At 26.1% G+C, this 19,812-nt stretch overlaps 6 long non-coding RNA genes across 6 annotated transcripts; all 6 read right to left on the bottom strand.

Moving 5' to 3' along the window:
* Positions 1-5,791: 5,791 nt before the first annotated feature.
* Positions 5,792-6,190, bottom strand: LOC131646303 (uncharacterized). The gene is made up of 2 exons (XR_009297405.1): positions 6,157-6,190; positions 5,792-6,065 (listed from the first exon to the last, which is right to left on the bottom strand). It is a non-coding gene; the product is annotated as an uncharacterized LOC131646303 (long non-coding RNA).
* Positions 6,191-8,450: 2,260 nt separating this feature from the next.
* LOC131646302 (uncharacterized) lies at positions 8,451-8,955 on the bottom strand. The gene is made up of 2 exons (XR_009297404.1): positions 8,816-8,955; positions 8,451-8,724 (listed from the first exon to the last, which is right to left on the bottom strand). It is a non-coding gene; the product is annotated as an uncharacterized LOC131646302 (long non-coding RNA).
* Positions 8,956-11,063: 2,108 nt separating this feature from the next.
* Positions 11,064-11,568, bottom strand: LOC131646301 (uncharacterized). Its single transcript, XR_009297403.1, has 2 exons — positions 11,429-11,568; positions 11,064-11,337 (listed from the first exon to the last, which is right to left on the bottom strand). It is a non-coding gene; the product is annotated as an uncharacterized LOC131646301 (long non-coding RNA).
* Positions 11,569-13,677: 2,109 nt separating this feature from the next.
* LOC131646300 (uncharacterized) lies at positions 13,678-14,181 on the bottom strand. The gene is made up of 2 exons (XR_009297402.1): positions 14,043-14,181; positions 13,678-13,951 (listed from the first exon to the last, which is right to left on the bottom strand). It is a non-coding gene; the product is annotated as an uncharacterized LOC131646300 (long non-coding RNA).
* Positions 14,182-16,301: 2,120 nt separating this feature from the next.
* On the bottom strand, positions 16,302-16,700 carry LOC131646299 (uncharacterized). Its single transcript, XR_009297401.1, has 2 exons — positions 16,667-16,700; positions 16,302-16,575 (listed from the first exon to the last, which is right to left on the bottom strand). It is a non-coding gene; the product is annotated as an uncharacterized LOC131646299 (long non-coding RNA).
* Positions 16,701-18,925: 2,225 nt separating this feature from the next.
* On the bottom strand, positions 18,926-19,324 carry LOC131646297 (uncharacterized). The gene is made up of 2 exons (XR_009297400.1): positions 19,291-19,324; positions 18,926-19,199 (listed from the first exon to the last, which is right to left on the bottom strand). It is a non-coding gene; the product is annotated as an uncharacterized LOC131646297 (long non-coding RNA).
* Positions 19,325-19,812: the final 488 nt, after the last annotated feature.

The raw sequence follows: 19,812 nt of genomic DNA, 5'->3' as shown, positions 1-19,812 counted from the left end.
AGCACAAACAGAAAGGTCTGACTCCTCTGTCCGCATTTCCAAAGGTTATTCTGTCCTATCAGCTCACCAGTCACGCCTAACACCAGCGACATTATCAATACTGAAACCTACTAATTCCCAGCTCAACACCTTCGGAGAATCTCACCTACAAGGCTCCTACTCAATCCTATTTGGATTTTCCCTTGCTATCACCAAGACTTAGAGAAGGTTTCACTTCGTTCAATCAAAATCCTGGGGGTTCTAGCTGTCGCCATCCACACCTTGACAGTTTGGGTATTACTACTTTGTGTCGAACGCTCTCCTTAAGCTTGACGACTCCAATATCATCCACTTAAAACGTCCAACAATTCATTACTCATCTCACTCTAACAACTTAGGTTCACAACCTTGCAGGTTTTACGTGTCCTCGTGGCGGCTCTGCCGTAATTCCACTGTCTCACACTCAGTCGATGAGTTGATCAAGTTCAATAACTGAATGAGATTTCAGTAAAATCAGGCTAGCAACGCACACTTGAGAGGAGGAAAAGGAATTGCTAGTGATGTCTCATGGCTCGGCCGAGAATCGACCTGCTCTGATACCAACTATAACACCCCATACATAACTGACTAGTATATTATGCATGAAACGTTAAAATTGATATTGAGTACATACAAAAGCTATAGTTATAGAAAGATCCATATAAAATACAACATTATATTCTAAGAAGCATAATACATGAGTCTTCAATGGATCTTGCACAGCGGAATGTCAAAACCAACGAGGTCTTCGAGCCAACACCACTTCCAAGTCTTCAGTCCAAACCTGCTACTGACCAAACACCACTAAACTGCACCTAAAAAAATATAAGTTGATTGGGGTGAGATTACTAAATCTCAGTGAGTCCTCCTATCCTATGGGTCCACTCGGTCCTACAGGGTACATGCATCACAAACCGAATCCACCATTGGTTCGGGGTTATCCTCACATCCGGTATAAGTACGGAGCAAACACATGAATCGTCCACCATAGGAGTCATCATATCACAAATACACATTTGTATAGCAAACAAGTATGCAGACCCATACCCATGTACGGGGAATCCAGAAGCGCGTTAATGCCTCGACTAGGTTATAAAATACACACCCTCGGTGAGTTACACCCATGCCTATTGCCAAGAGACTCGTACAAGCACACTGCAAGAATAGTTAAGCGGGTTCGCACAAGCCTATTTGGCCGCGAGATGACATTAGCCGAAATGGCGTCATTGTCCCGGTAACCACCTTTACGCACGTGTGTTCACTCCGAGTACTGAACCGTCGTCTTGACACATGAGCCCACCGGGCGAAAGCCTAGTGCTTAGTCTACTTGACTTCACTATAGGTGAGTTACCGATTATGTATTAGCCTACATGGCCACATAACCCCACCATACCGAGCACGCAAGTGTGTTAACGCCAAGTGAGTAAAAACCCCGTACGGAAACTCACAAGCACACTGCAACGGTAGCTCAGGTGTGAGCCCCAATGATCATATGATCGAGCTATAACATGGACCACAAAGTCCGGGACACTCCATTGACCACAAGGTCGGAGTCACGTTCCCAACCTAGCCCCCGACCCGCTTCGATTCAAGCATACACACGCATAACAAGCGATAATCAATACAATACAATCAATTCCGATCGTTTAACCAAAACGACGGTGTCCACAGATTCCATGCATCATACATAATGGCGTAATAATTCCAAATATGGATATCACATTCATAATAAGTAATAGATAATTTATACCACGCATAACGTAAGAATTATTAATTAGTTAGTAAAGACATAAGTTCTTATACTAATTCAGTGGTTCACTAAGTGGGGTTCTAATATTATTAAGTCAAACATTCTGGTTTGGGGACCGATTTTATTAGAAAGTACACGTCGCTAGCTTTCCAATGATATAAAGTTTGCGCAAATCCGATACCCGAGCCGAAAGTTACGAATTCCTGAAGTTTGCTGATTTTTGCACTTTTGCCTAGGGTAACCGGTTACCCAGAGTCCAGTAACCGGTTACTGGCATACAAAATGCCCAGTAACGCAATTTTCTACAGAGTAACCGGTTACCCAAATGCCAGTAACCGATTACCCTGAAGCAGAATCAATTTTCTGCATTTTTAAGGGTTCTAAACCAGTCCCAATTGCCCTATATCAATTCCAATCATCATGATTCAATTCTAAACGAATTTCCCACATGCAATGGTGATCTAATGTACACATTACATACATAAAACACAATCTAAGCATTAAATCAAGCATGCATTATATAAAATCACCAATTAGCAATTAATCACATTTATCATTATGGATTCATGGAGTTATCACTCACACCCAAACCCCAACATACAATTTCCCACAAATTTTCCCCAAGTCTCTAACTAAGGACTCACCTTGCATCAATGGAGCTTTGGATGAAGAACATGCTGCAATTGAGCTTCTAACTTGACCAAAATTCCAAATCCAAATTCATCAAACCCGTATCCCTCCATTCACACATTCAGCATAACTGACACAACTTCAAGCTCACTTTTCTCCTTCAAAACAGAATCTATGAACGCGAAACATAGGTGCAAATCGAAGAGAAATTCGTTAGCTTTCCAACGATATAAAGTTTGCGCGAAACGGACTTACGACGCAAAAGTTATGAATTTCCGAAGTTTTGGAAAATCTGCCCAACAGCAATTTAACGGGTTACATGAATCATGTAACCGGTTACATCACTGTGAAACTGCGTTTTTCACCCTTTTTCACACATGTAACCGGTTACATCAACCATGTAACCGGTTACATTGCTGACAGAACCAAAAATCTACATTTTAAGAGTTCTAAACCATACTCAAACCCTTCTAATTGAATCCCAGCATCATTCTTATAATCCCAACGAAAATCAAACATGCAACAATGATCCAAGGTACATATCATACTCATAAAACATAATCGTGTCATTGAATCAAGCATGCATCACATTAGCTCAATCTAAACCCTTGACATTCAATTTTCCCCAAATCCTACCCAAGTTCTATCTAAAGGACTCACCTTGCATCAATGGAGCTTTGGATGATGAACATGCTGCAATTGAGCTCCTCACTTGACCAAAACTCAACTCCAAATTCATCAAACTCGTATCCACTCTTCATCACATTCAGCATGCATGTCCCAACTTCAAACTCGTTTTTCTCTTGCTCCAAATTCTGAATTGTGAAACAAATATGAATAGCATGCACCCAAACAAGGCCTTATATCATGCAACATTACTCAAGGTCCATTATGCCCTCAAACTAAGTGATAATTACCATCATGCCATTAGTTGAATTCTAACTTAACTCTTTCCATTCTAACAACTTCCCTTCCTAATGCATAATTAATCCATAATTCTCTCTTAGTACTTCATAATGTACTCAGGTAAATAGGGATGTTACATAATGATACATTTTATATATTAAAATACAATTAATGATATATTTTATATACTTTTTGTAAATGAAATTGTCACAAAAAATAATAAATTTTTGACTATTGAATCAACATTCATTACTTTTTTAGTGCTGCAGACTACTCTTTGAATTTTCAAAAATATGTATTTATTATTCTCATTTTCTAAAATTAATTTATATATTTTATATTATTAATAAAATTATATAAAATAAATTTAAATCATATCTATCATATAAGAAAATTGATAATTTTAAAAATTTCAATTATGCTCTACATCTCATTTAGGTTGTCACATGGATGCTCTTATTGTACTTCTTTCATTTGTTACCTAATGTATAAGCTTATTCGTTATTTTTTATTTGCTTTCTACACTATTTTTTGAAACTGATATATCAAAGTCATAATATAATATTAATTATTTTTATTACCTTCTCAATAAAAGATTATCTAACCATATACTCAATCTATATACTACTTCTTATCTTTTTCATTATCTTTCTCAACCCTCTTATCTCTCTCTTATTCTCACTTCTCTCTCTTTATTTTCTCAATTTTATGCATTTCTTTTACTTTCATTCTTTTATTAATTCTTCTCGAACGTAAATCATAATCAACTCTTCCATTTTTGTTTGCAAAATATAATATTATTATCCAATCTCATTAATTTTTAATCTTATGTTTTTTTCATCATTTTTTACTTTATTATTTTATATTATAAACAATAATGACTTAATTTTTTATTTATCATGTTATGCTTTATCATTTTTCACCTTATATTTTCAATTATCTTATTTTTACTATTTTAATCAATATTTTATTATTTCATAAAAAAGTAAGATATTTAATTTATGATATTTGTTTTATATATTTGAATCTGATTAAATCTTATAAATTGACCATGTTATTGATTTTTTTTAAATGATTTTAAAAGATATAATACATTAACTACAATTATGAATAATCTTATTACACATCAAATATGATTCATAAAATTTTAATTTAAATTAATGATAAAATTTGAATTTATTTTTACAAATATTTTTCACCATTTTATCTCACAACCCATTTGCATTATTATAGTCATGATATGACAAGCAATCCTCTTTCACGTGATGATGTAAAGTACGTAGCACTATAATATTTTGATGTATTAACATTAGTAAAATTTATGAAAGGCATGAGGTTAGAACTAACAAGAAGTGTTTTCCATATATATATATATATATATATATATATATATATATATATATATATATATATATATATATATATATATATATATATATATATATATATATATATGCCATATCATTATGAGAAGGATCTCTCAATTGAAAAAACTTAATTTAGTCAGAAGCCTTCCTAATCTAAAGTTTTCTTCAGAGGCTCTTTGTGAAGCATGTTAGAAATACAGATTTTCTATAACCTCGTTTAGGGCTAAGAATGTCGTTTCTACCTCTAGGCCTTTGGAGAACGAATAAGAACCATCAGATTTTAAAAGGAAATGTTAAGATTAAATTGTTGTTAAGAGGAAAGAGAAATTATTAATAAAAGTTTAAAAAATATTTTAATCTCAATCATTAAATATAAATCCAATGGTTATTATTAAATTCTCTCATTCTTATATAACTTATACTCATTCACATTTTACAAAATATCATTTATTTTACACTTGACTTTTTCATAATTGATGAAAGAGAATAACATATGAAATACTTAATCTCAATCATTTATCAAAGGAGTAATAATTATTCCTATCATTCTCACTTGATATGCCCCGTTTATATATATATATATATATATATATATATATATATATATATATATTAAGTAGGAGGAAGTTATAATAAGAGATGAGAGGAACAAATATCAATAATTGAGTTAATCAAAAGAGAAATATTAATTGTCAAATGAATATTTTAATAAATAATTTTTTCCGAAAGAAAAAAAAATTGCCCGACAAAGTGCAAACAACAACTACATCCAAAGCAAAAAATAAAGTTTCCAAGAAGAAAAAAAAAACACCCAAGACAACAACACTACCCTAAATAACATAAACCATTAGAGAAAAACAAAGGATGACTCTACCTTTGGAGAATATCACAACTAAATCTCATAAAGAATATGAACACATGCAATTAGAACAGAAATTATATCGCAACATTTTCGGTTTCTTTTACTTATGTGAGTTATATTAGTAGGTGATGCCTACAAGTTTAAAAAAGGCTTTTAATTGAGAATCCTATTGATTTAGAGAAATTAGGTTTAATGCGACAACTTCATGATTGCATATCATTCATGGCCAACAAAAATTGTATAATATCAATAATTGACTTCAACATATAAGTACTGTTTTTTTATTATTAATCAAGAAACATAAATTGCTTTGATTGAGATTTATGCATGCAGGAACAATACAGAAACTAGGGACATTTGGGTGTTCCTCTCTTAGTTTTCTAGTTGTTGTAGCATGGACATTCTTCCTTATGACCAGATGTTCCAGATGGAACACAAAAACATTTTCCACCACAAGAAATTTTACAATAGTTTAGACATGCTTCCTTGTCCTTAGCTGTTGAGCAACGATTCTCACATTCCTTCTCACATCCTGAAAAAATTAATGTTTGAATTTGAATAAGATTAATAAATTAACATAGTTTTAAAAAAATAATAAAACAAAAATTAATTTAAATTACTACCTTCAGAATGAAGTGATCCTTCTCCACCTGCCTATAAAAAAATAGAAAAGTAAATATGGGTTAGTATATTAAGGGGAAAAGAAATAACTCAATAAACAATTCTTGAGATTATTTGAAGCCATTGCCATTCATATAAAAAAACTCAAAGATTCATAATAGATGGAGAGATAGAATTGCTTACATAGGCATCTTGGATCACAGAAATGAAAACAATCATGAGAAGAAATGAACAAATGAATTTAGTCATTATGGTTTGTTTTGTGTTTCACTATTGTTCTTATGCATAGCCTCTTGTTGGGGGCAGAGTTATATAGAGGAAAATGATAACAAAATATAATTAAATAGACACAAAAAGAAATTCAATATATTATATATAAAATAATATATTTTATATATTAAAATAGAATTAATGATACATTTTATATATTAAAATAGACTTAATGATACATTTTATATCTTAAAATACAATTAATAATATATTTTATGTACTTTTTGTAAATGAAATTGTCACAAAAAATAATAAGTTTTTGACTATTGAATCAGCATTCATTACTTTTTTAATGCTGCAGACTACTCTTTGAATTTTCAAAAATATGTATTTATTATTTTCATTTTCTAAAATTAATTTATATATTTTATATTATTAAAAAAAATATATAAAATAAATTTAAATTATATCTATCATATAAGAAAATTGATAGTTTTAAAAATTTCAATTATGCTCTACATCTCATTTAGGTTGTCACATGGATGCTCTTATTGTACTTCTTTCATTTGTTACCTAATGTATAAGCTTATTCGTTATTTTTTATTTGCTTTCTACACTATTTTTTGAAACTGATATATCAAAGTCATAATATAATATTAATTATTTTTATTACCTTCTCAATAAAAGATTATCTAACCATATACTCAATCTATATACTACTTCTTATCTTTTTCATTATCTTTCTCAACCCTCTTATCTCTCTCTTATTCTCACTTCTCTCTCTTTATTTTCTCAATTTTATGCATTTCTTTTACTTTCATTCTTTTATTAATTCTTCTCGAACCTAAATCCTAATCAACTCTTCCATTTTTGTTTGCAAAATATAATATTATTATCCAATCTCATTAATTTTTAATCTTATGTTTTTTTCATCATTTTTTACTTTATTATTTTATATTATAAACAATAATGACTAAATTTTTATTTATCATGTTATGCTTTATCATTTTTCACCTTATATTTTCAATTATCTTATTTTTACTATTTTAATCAATATTTTATTATTTCATAAAAAGTAAGATATTTAATTTATGATATTTGTTTTATATATTTGAATCTGATTAAATCTTATAAATTGACCATGTTATTGATTTTTTTTAAATGATTTTAAAAGATATAATACATTAACTACAATTATGAATAATCTTATTACACATCAAATATGATTCATAAAATTTTAATTTAAATTAATGATAAAATTTGAATTTATTTTTACAAATATTTTTCACCATTTTATCTCACAACCCATTTGCATTATTATAGTCATGATATGACAAGCAATCCTCTTTCACGTGATGATGTAAAGTACGTAGCACTATAATATTTTGATGTATTAACATTAGTAAAATTTATGAAAGGCATGAGGTTAGAACTAACCAGAAGTGTTTTCCATATATATATATATATATATATATATATATATATATATATATATATATATATATATATATATATATATATATATATATATATATATATATATATATATATATATATATATATATATATATATATATATTAAGTAGGAGGAATTTACAATAAGAGGTGAGAGGAACAAATATCAATAATTGAATTAATCAAAAGAGAAATATTAATTGTCTCATGAATATTTTAATAAATAATTCTTTCCAACAGAAAAAAAAATTGCCCGACAAAGTGCAAACAACAACTACATCAAAAGCAAAAAATAAAGTTTCCAAGAAGAAAAAAAAAACACCCAAGACAACAACACTACCCTAAATAACATAAACCATTAGAGAAAAACAAAGGATGACTCTACCTTTGGAGAATATCACAACTAAATCTCATAAAGAATATGAACACAAGCAATTAGAACAGAAATTATATCGCAACATTTTCGGTTTCTTTTACTTATGTGAGTTATATTAGTAGGTCACGCCTACAAGTTTAAAAAAGGCTTTTAATTGAGAATCCTATTGATTTAGAGAAATTAGGTTTAATGCGACAACTTCATGATTGCATATCATTCATGGCCAACACAAATTGTATAATATCAATAATTGACTTCAACATATAAGTACTGTTTTTTTATTATTAATCAAGAAACATAAATTGCTTTGATTGAGATTTATGCATGCAGGAACAATACAGAAACTAGGGACATTTGGGTGTTCCTCTCTTAGTTTTCTAGTTGTTGTAGCATGGACATTCTTCCTTATGACCAGATGTTCCAGATGGAACACAAAAACATTTTCCACCACAAGAAATTTTACAATAGTTTAGACATGCTTCCTTGTCCTTAGCTGTTGAGCAACGATTCTCACATTCCTTCTCACATCCTGAAAAAATTAATGTTTGAATTTGAATAAGATTAATAAATTAACATAGTTTTAAAAAAATAATAAAACAAAAATTAATTTAAATTACTACCTTCAGAATGAAGTGATCCTTCTCCACCTGCCTATAAAAAAATAGAAAAGTAAATATGGGTTAGTATATTAAGGGGAAAACAAATAACTCAATAAACAATTCTTGAGATTATTTGAAGCCATTGCCATTCATATCAAAAAACTCAAAGATTCATAATAGATGGAGAGATAGAATTGCTTACATAGGCATCTTGGATCACAGAAATGAAAACAATCATGAGAAGAAATGAACAAATGAATTTAGTCATTATGGTTTGTTTTGTGTTTCACTATTGTTCTTATGCATAGCCTCTTGTTGGGGGCAGAGTTATATAGAGGAAAATGATAACAAAATATAATTAAATAGACACAAAAAGAAATTCAATATATTATATATAAAATAATATATTTTATATATTAAAATAAAATTAATGATACATTTTATATATTAAAATAGACTTAATGATACATTTTATATATTAAAATACAATTAATGATATATTTTATATACTTTTTGTAAATGAAATTGTCACAAAAAATAATAAGTTTTTGACTATTGAATCAGCATTCATTACTTTTTTAATGCTGCAGACTACTCTTTGAATTTTCAAAAATATGTATTTATTATTTTCATTTTCTAAAATTAATTTATATATTTTATATTATTAAAAAAAATATATAAAATAAATTTAAATTATATCTATCATATAAGAAAATTGATAGTTTTAAAAATTTCAATTATGCTCTACATCTCATTTAGGTTGTCACATGGATGCTCTTATTGTACTTCTTTCATTTGTTACCTAATGTATAAGCTTATTCGTTATTTTTTATTTGCTTTCTACACTATTTTTTGAAACTGATATATCAAAGTCATAATATAATATTAATTATTTTTATTACCTTCTCAATAAAAGATTATCTAACCATATACTCAATCTATATACTACTTCTTATCTTTTTCATTATCTTTCTCAACCCTCTTATCTCTCTCTTATTCTCACTTCTCTCTCTTTATTTTCTCAATTTTATGCATTTCTTTTACTTTCATTCTTTTATTAATTCTTCTCGAACCTAAATCCTAATCAACTCTTCCATTTTTGTTTGCAAAATATAATATTATTATCCAATCTCATTAATTTTTAATCTTATGTTTTTTTCATCATTTTTTACTTTATTATTTTATATTATAAACAATAATGACTAAATTTTTATTTATCATGTTATGCTTTATCATTTTTCACCTTATATTTTCAATTATCTTATTTTTACTATTTTAATCAATATTTTATTATTTCATAAAAAAGTAAGATATTTAATTTATGATATTTGTTTTATATATTTGAATCTGATTAAATCTTATAAATTGACCATGTTATTGATTTTTTTTAAATGATTTTAAAAGATATAATACATTAACTACAATTATGAATAATCTTATTACACATCAAATATGATTCATAAAATTTTAATTTAAATTAATGATAAAATTTGAATTTATTTTTACAAATATTTTTCACCATTTTATCTCACAACCCATTTGCATTATTATAGTCATGATATGACAAGCAATCCTCTTTCACGTGATGATGTAAAGTACGTAGCACTATAATATTTTGATGTATTAACATTAGTAAAATTTATGAAAGGCATGAGGTTAGAACTAACCAGAAGTGTTTTCCATATATATATATATATATATATATATATATATATATATATATATATATATATATATATATATATATATATATATATATATTAAGTAGGAGGAATTTACAATAAGAGGTGAGAGGAACAAATATCAATAATTGAATTAATCAAAAGAGAAATATTAATTGTCTCATGAATATTTTAATAAATAATTTTTTCCAACAGAAAAAAAAATTGCCCGACAAAGTGCAAACAACAACTACATCAAAAGCAAAAAATAAAGTTTCCAAGAAGAAAAAAAAAAACACCCAAGACAACAACACTACCCTAAATAACATAAACCATTAGAGAAAAACAAAGGATGACTCTACCTTTGGAGAATATCACAACTAAATCTCATAAAGAATATGAACACAAGCAATTAGAACAGAAATTATATCGCAACATTTTCGGTTTCTTTTACTTATGTGAGTTATATTAGTAGGTCACGCCTACAAGTTTAAAAAAGGCTTTTAATTGAGAATCCTATTGATTTAGAGAAATTAGGTTTAATGCGACAACTTCATGATTGCATATCATTCATGGCCAACACAAATTGTATAATATCAATAATTGACTTCAACATATAAGTACTGTTTTTTTATTATTAATCAAGAAACATAAATTGCTTTGATTGAGATTTATGCATGCAGGAACAATACAGAAACTAGGGACATTTGGGTGTTCCTCTCTTAGTTTTCTAGTTGTTGTAGCATGGACATTCTTCCTTATGACCAGATGTTCCAGATGGAACACAAAAACATTTTCCACCACAAGAAATTTTACAATAGTTTAGACATGCTTCCTTGTCCTTAGCTGTTGAGCAACGATTCTCACATTCCTTCTCACATCCTGAAAAAATTAATGTTTGAATTTGAATAAGATTAATAAATTAACATAGTTTTAAAAAAATAATAAAACAAAAATTAATTTAAATTACTACCTTCAGAATGAAGTGATCCTTCTCCACCTGCCTATAAAAAAATAGAAAAGTAAATATGGGTTAGTATATTAAGGGGAAAACAAATAACTCAATAAACAATTCTTGAGATTATTTGAAGCCATTGCCATTCATATCAAAAAACTCAAAGATTCATAATAGATGGAGAGATAGAATTGCTTACATAGGCATCTTGGATCACAGAAATGAAAACAATCATGAGAAGAAATGAACAAATGAATTTAGTCATTATGGTTTGTTTTGTGTTTCACTATTGTTCTTATGCATAGCCTCTTGTTGGGGGCAGAGTTATATAGAGGAAAATGATAACAAAATATAATTAAATAGACACAAAAAGAAATTCAATATATTATATATAAAATAATATATTTTATATATTAAAATAAAATTAATGATACATTTTATATATTAAAATAGACTTAATGATACATTTTATATATTAAAATACAATTAATGATATATTTTATATACTTTTTGTAAATGAAATTGTCACAAAAAATAATAAGTTTTTGACTATTGAATCAGCATTCATTACTTTTTTAATGCTGCAGACTACTCTTTGAATTTTCAAAAATATGTATTTATTATTTTCATTTTCTAAAATTAATTTATATATTTTATATTATTAAAAAAAATATATAAAATAAATTTAAATTATATCTATCATATAAGAAAATTGATAGTTTTAAAAATTTCAATTATGCTCTACATCTCATTTAGGTTGTCACATGGATGCTCTTATTGTACTTCTTTCATTTGTTACCTAATGTATAAGCTTATTCGTTATTTTTTATTTGCTTTCTACACTATTTTTTGAAACTGATATATCAAAGTCATAATATAATATTAATTATTTTTATTACCTTCTCAATAAAAGATTATCTAACCATATACTCAATCTATATACTACTTCTTATCTTTTTCATTATCTTTCTCAACCCTCTTATCTCTCTCTTATTCTCACTTCTCTCTCTTTATTTTCTCAATTTTATGCATTTCTTTTACTTTCATTCTTTTATTAATTCTTCTCGAACCTAAATCCTAATCAACTCTTCCATTTTTGTTTGCAAAATATAATATTATTATCCAATCTCATTAATTTTTAATCTTATGTTTTTTTCATCATTTTTTACTTTATTATTTTATATTATAAACAATAATGACTAAATTTTTATTTATCATGTTATGCTTTATCATTTTTCACCTTATATTTTCAATTATCTTATTTTTACTATTTTAATCAATATTTTATTATTTCATAAAAAAGTAAGATATTTAATTTATGATATTTGTTTTATATATTTGAATCTGATTAAATCTTATAAATTGACCATGTTATTGATTTTTTTTAAATGATTTTAAAAGATATAATACATTAACTACAATTATGAATAATCTTATTACACATCAAATATGATTCATAAAATTTTAATTTAAATTAATGATAAAATTTGAATTTATTTTTACAAATATTTTTCAGCATTTTATCTCACAACCCATTTGCATTATTATAGTCATGATATGACAAGCAATCCTCTTTCACGTGATGATGTAAAGTACGTAGCACTATAATATTTTGATGTATTAACATTAGTAAAATTTATGAAAGGCATGAGGTTAGAACTAACCAGAAGTGTTTTCCATATATATATATATATATATATATATATATATATATATATATATATATATATATATATATATATATATATATATATATATATTAAGTAGGAGGAATTTACAATAAGAGGTGAGAGGAACAAATATCAATAATTGAATTAATCAAAAGAGAAATATTAATTGTCTCATGAATATTTTAATAAATAATTTTTTCCAACAGAAAAAAAAATTGCCCGACAAAGTGCAAACAACAACTACATCAAAAGCAAAAAATAAAGTTTCCAAGAAGAAAAAAAAAACACCCAAGACAACAACACTACCCTAAATAACATAAACCATTAGAGAAAAACAAAGGATGACTCTACCTTTGGAGAATATCACAACTAAATCTCATAAAGAATATGAACACAAGCAATTAGAACAGAAATTATATCGCAACATTTTCGGTTTCTTTTACTTATGTGAGTTATATTAGTAGGTCACGCCTACAAGTTTAAAAAAGGCTTTTAATTGAGAATCCTATTGATTTAGAGAAATTAGGTTTAATGCGACAACTTCATGATTGCATATCATTCATGGCCAACACAAATTGTATAATATCAATAATTGACTTCAACATATAAGTACTGTTTTTTTATTATTAATCAAGAAACATAAATTGCTTTGATTGAGATTTATGCATGCAGGAACAATACAGAAACTAGGGACATTTGGGTGTTCCTCTCTTAGTTTTCTAGTTGTTGTAGCATGGACATTCTTCCTTATGACCAGATGTTCCAGATGGAACACAAAAACATTTTCCACCACAAGAAATTTTACAATAGTTTAGACATGCTTCCTTGTCCTTAGCTGTTGAGCAACGATTCTCACATTCCTTCTCACATCCTGAAAAAATTAATGTTTGAATTTGAATAAGATTAATAAATTAACATAGTTTTAAAAAAATAATAAAACAAAAATTAATTTAAATTACTACCTTCAGAATGAAGTGATCCTTCTCCACCTGCCTATAAAAAAATAGAAAAGTAAATATGGGTTAGTATATTAAGGGGAAAACAAATAACTCAATAAACAATTCTTGAGATTATTTGAAGCCATTGCCATTCATATCAAAAAACTCAAAGATTCATAATAGATGGAGAGATAGAATTGCTTACATAGGCATCTTGGATCACAGAAATGAAAACAATCATGAGAAGAAATGAACAAATGAATTTAGTCATTATGGTTTGTTTTGTGTTTCACTATTGTTCTTATGCATAGCCTCTTGTTGGGGGCAGAGGTATATAGAGGAAAATGATAACAAAATATAATTAAATAGACACAAAAAGAAATTCAATATATTATATATAAAATAATATATTTTATATATTAAAATAAAATTAATGATACATTTTATATATTAAAATAGACTTAATGATACATTTTATATATTAAAATACAATTAATGATATATTTTATATACTTTTTGTAAATGAAATTGTCACAAAAAATAATAAGTTTTTGACTATTGAATCAGCATTCATTACTTTTTTAATGCTGCAGACTACTCTTTGAATTTTCAAAAATATGTATTTATTATTTTCATTTTCTAAAATTAATTTATATATTTTATATTATTAAAAAAAATATATAAAATAAATTTAAATTATATCTATCATATAAGAAAATTGATAGTTTTAAAAATTTCAATTATGCTCTACATCTCATTTAGGTTGTCACATGGATGCTCTTATTGTACTTCTTTCATTTGTTACCTAATGTATAAGCTTATTCGTTATTTTTTATTTGCTTTCTACACTATTTTTTGAAACTGATATATCAAAGTCATAATATAATATTAATTATTTTTATTACCTTCTCAATAAAAGATTATCTAACCATATACTCAATCTATATACTACTTCTTATCTTTTTCATTATCTTTCTCAACCCTCTTATCTCTCTCTTATTCTCACTTCTCTCTCTTTATTTTCTCAATTTTATGCATTTCTTTTACTTTCATTCTTTTATTAATTCTTCTCGAACCTAAATCCTAATCAACTCTTCCATTTTTGTTTGCAAAATATAATATTATTATCCAATCTCATTAATTTTTAATCTTATGTTTTTTTCATCATTTTTTACTTTATTATTTTATATTATAAACAATAATGACTAAATTTTTATTTATCATGTTATGCTTTATCATTTTTCACCTTATATTTTCAATTATCTTATTTTTACTATTTTAATCAATATTTTATTATTTCATAAAAAAGTAAGATATTTAATTTATGATATTTGTTTTATATATTTGAATCTGATTAAATCTTATAAATTGACCATGTTATTGATTTTTTTTAAATGATTTTAAAAGATATAATACATTAACTACAATTATGAATAATCTTATTACACATCAAATATGATTCATAAAATTTTAATTTAAATTAATGATAAAATTTGAATTTATTTTTACAAATATTTTTCAGCATTTTATCTCACAACCCATTTGCATTATTATAGTCATGATATGACAAGCAATCCTCTTTCACGTGATGATGTAAAGTACGTAGCACTATAATATTTTGATGTATTAACATTAGTAAAATTTATGAAAGGCATGAGGTTAGAACTAACCAGAAGTGTTTTCCATATATATATATATATATATATATATATATATATATATATATATATATATATATATATATATATATATATATATATATATATATATATATATTAAGTAGGAGGAATTTACAATAAGAGGTGAGAGGAACAAATATCAATAATTGAATTAATCAAAAGAGAAATATTAATTGTCTCATGAATATTTTAATAAATAATTCTTTCCAACAGAAAAAAAAATTGCCCGACAAAGTGCAAACAACAACTACATCAAAAGCAAAAAATAAAGTTTCCAAGAAGAAAAAAAAAACACCCAAGACAACAACACTACCCTAAATAACATAAACCATTAGAGAAAAACAAAGGATGACTCTACCTTTGGAGAATATCACAACTAAATCTCATAAAGAATATGAACACAAGCAATTAGAACAGAAATTATATCGCAACATTTTCGGTTTCTTTTACTTATGTGAGTTATATTAGTAGGTCACGCCTACAAGTTTAAAAAAGGCTTTTAATTGAGAATCCTATTGATTTAGAGAAATTAGGTTTAATGCGACAACTTCATGATTGCATATCATTCATGGCCAACACAAATTGTATAATATCAATAATTGACTTCAACATATAAGTACTGTTTTTTTATTATTAATCAAGAAACATAAATTGCTTTGATTGAGATTTATGCATGCAGGAACAATACAGAAACTAGGGACATTTGGGTGTTCCTCTCTTAGTTTTCTAGTTGTTGTAGCATGGACATTCTTCCTTATGACCAGATGTTCCAGATGGAACACAAAAACATTTTCCACCACAAGAAATTTTACAATAGTTTAGACATGCTTCCTTGTCCTTAGCTGTTGAGCAACGATTCTCACATTCCTTCTCACATCCTGAAAAAATTAATGTTTGAATTTGAATAAGATTAATAAATTAACATAGTTTTAAAAAAATAATAAAACAAAAATTAATTTAAATTACTACCTTCAGAATGAAGTGATCCTTCTCCACCTGCCTATAAAAAAATAGAAAAGTAAATATGGGTTAGTATATTAAGGGGAAAACAAATAACTCAATAAACAATTCTTGAGATTATTTGAAGCCATTGCCATTCATATAAAAAAACTCAAAGATTCATAATAGATGGAGAGATAGAATTGCTTACATAGGCATCTTGGATCACAGAAATGAAAACAATCATGAGAAGAAATGAACAAATGAATTTAGTCATTATGGTTTGTTTTGTGTTTCACTATTGTTCTTATGCATAGCCTCTTGTTGGGGGCAGAGGTATATAGAGGAAAATGATAACAAAATATAATTAAATAGACACAAAAAGAAATTCAATATATTATATATAAAATAATATATTTTATATATTAAAATAAAATTAATGATACATTTTATATATTAAAATAGACTTAATGATACATTTTATATATTAAAATACAATTAATGATATATTTTATATACTTTTTGTAAATGAAATTGTCACAAAAAATAATAAGTTTTTGACTATTGAATCAGCATTCATTACTTTTTTAATGCTGCAGACTACTCTTTGAATTTTCAAAAATATGTATTTATTATTTTCATTTTCTAAAATTAATTTATATATTTTATATTATTAAAAAAAATATATAAAATAAATTTAAATTATATCTATCATATAAGAAAATTGATAGTTTTAAAAATTTCAATTATGCTCTACATCTCATTTAGGTTGTCACATGGATGCTCTTATTGTACTTCTTTCATTTGTTACCTAATGTATAAGCTTATTCGTTATTTTTTATTTGCTTTCTACACTATTTTTTGAAACTGATATATCAAAGTCATAATATAATATTAATTATTTTTATTACCTTCTCAATAAAAGATTACCTAACCATATACTCAATCTATATACTACTTCTTATCTTTTTCATTATCTTTCTCAACCCTCTTATCTCTCTCTTATTCTCACTTCTCTCTCTTTATTTTCTCAATTTTATGCATTTCTTTTACTTTCATTCTTTTATTAATTCTTCTCGAACCTAAATCCTAATCAACTCTTCCATTTTTGTTTGCAAAATATAATATTATTATCCAATCTCATTAATTTTTAATCTTATGTTTTTTTCATCATTTTTTACTTTATTATTTTATATTATAAACAATAATGACTAAATTTTTATTTATCATGTTATGCTTTATCATTTTTCACCTTATATTTTCAATTATCTTATTTTTACTATTTTAATCAATATTTTATTATTTCATAAAAAAGTAAGATATTTAATTTATGATATTTGTTTTATATATTTGAATCTGATTAAATCTTATAAATTGACCATGTTATTGATTTTTTTTAAATGATTTTAAAAGATATAATACATTAACTACAATTATGAATAATCTTATTACACATCAAATATGATTCATAAAATTTTAATTTAAATTAATGATAAAATTTGAATTTATTTTTACAAATATTTTTCAGCATTTTATCTCACAACCCATTTGCATTATTATAGTCATGATATGACAAGCAATCCTCTTTCACGTGATGATGTAAAGTACGTAGCACTATAATATTTTGATGTATTAACATTAGTAAAATTTATGAAAGGCATGAGGTTAGAACTAACCAGAAGTGTTTTCCATATATATATATATATATATATATATATATATATATATATATATATATATATATATATATATATATATATATATATATATATATATATATATTAAGTAGGAGGAATTTACAATAAGAGGTGAGAGGAACAAATATCAATAATTGAATTAATCAAAAGAGAAATATTAATTGTCTCATGAATATTTTAATAAATAATTTTTTCCAACAGAAAAAAAAATTGCCCGACAAAGTGCAAACAACAACTACATCAAAAGCAAAAAATAAAGTTTCCAAGAAGAAAAAAAAAACACCCAAGACAACAACACTACCCTAAATAACATAAACCATTAGAGAAAAACAAAGGATGACTCTACCTTTGGAGAATATCACAACTAAATCTCATAAAGAATATGAACACAAGCAATTAGAACAGAAATTATATCGCAACATTTTCGGTTTCTTTTACTTATGTGAGTTATATTAGTAGGTCACGCCTACAAGTTTAAAAAAGGCTTTTAATTGAGAATCCTATTGATTTAGAGAAATTAGGTTTAATGCGACAACTTCATGATTGCATATCATTCATGGCCAACACAAATTGTATAATATCAATAATTGACTTCAACATATAAGTACTGTTTTTTTATTATTAATCAAGAAACATAAATTGCTTTGATTGAGATTTATGCATGCAGGAACAATACAGAAACTAGGGACATTTGGGTGTTCCTCTCTTAGTTTTCTAGTTGTTGTAGCATGGACATTCTTCCTTATGACCAGATGTTCCAGATGGAACACAAAAACATTTTCCACCACAAGAAATTTTACAATAGTTTAGACATGCTTCCTTGTCCTTAGCTGTTGAGCAACGATTCTCACATTCCTTCTCACATCCTGAAAAAATTAATGTTTGAATTTGAATAAGATTAATAAATTAACATAGTTTTAAAAAAATAATAAAACAAAAATTAATTTAAATTACTACCTTCAGAATGAAGTGATCCTTCTCCACCTGCCTATAAAAAAATAGAAAAGTAAATATGGGTTAGTATATTAAGGGGAAAACAAATAACTCAATAAACAATTCTTGAGATTATTTGAAGCCATTGCCATTCATATCAAAAAACTCAAAGATTCATAATAGATGGAGAGATAGAATTGCTTACATAGGCATCTTGGATCACAGAAATGAAAACAATCATGAGAAGAAATGAACAAATGAATTTAGTCATTATGGTTTGTTTTGTGTTTCACTATTGTTCTTATGCATAGCCTCTTGTTGGGGGCAGAGTTATATAGAGGAAAATGATAACAAAATATAATTAAATAGACACAAAAAGAAATTCAATATATTATATATAAAATAATATATTTTATATATTAAAATAAAATTAATGATACATTTTATAGATTAAAATAGACTTAATGATACATTTTATATATTAAAATACAATTAATGATATATTTTATATACTTTTTGTAAATGAAATTGTCACAAAAAATAATA

The sequence above is a fragment of the Vicia villosa genome, linkage group LG2 (genome assembly GCF_029867415.1).
Source record: "Vicia villosa cultivar HV-30 ecotype Madison, WI linkage group LG2, Vvil1.0, whole genome shotgun sequence".
Lineage (NCBI taxonomy): Eukaryota > Viridiplantae > Streptophyta > Magnoliopsida > Fabales > Fabaceae > Vicia > Vicia villosa.
Note: the sequence above shows the minus strand (reverse complement) of the source record. Positions and strands in the feature narration are given on the sequence as shown.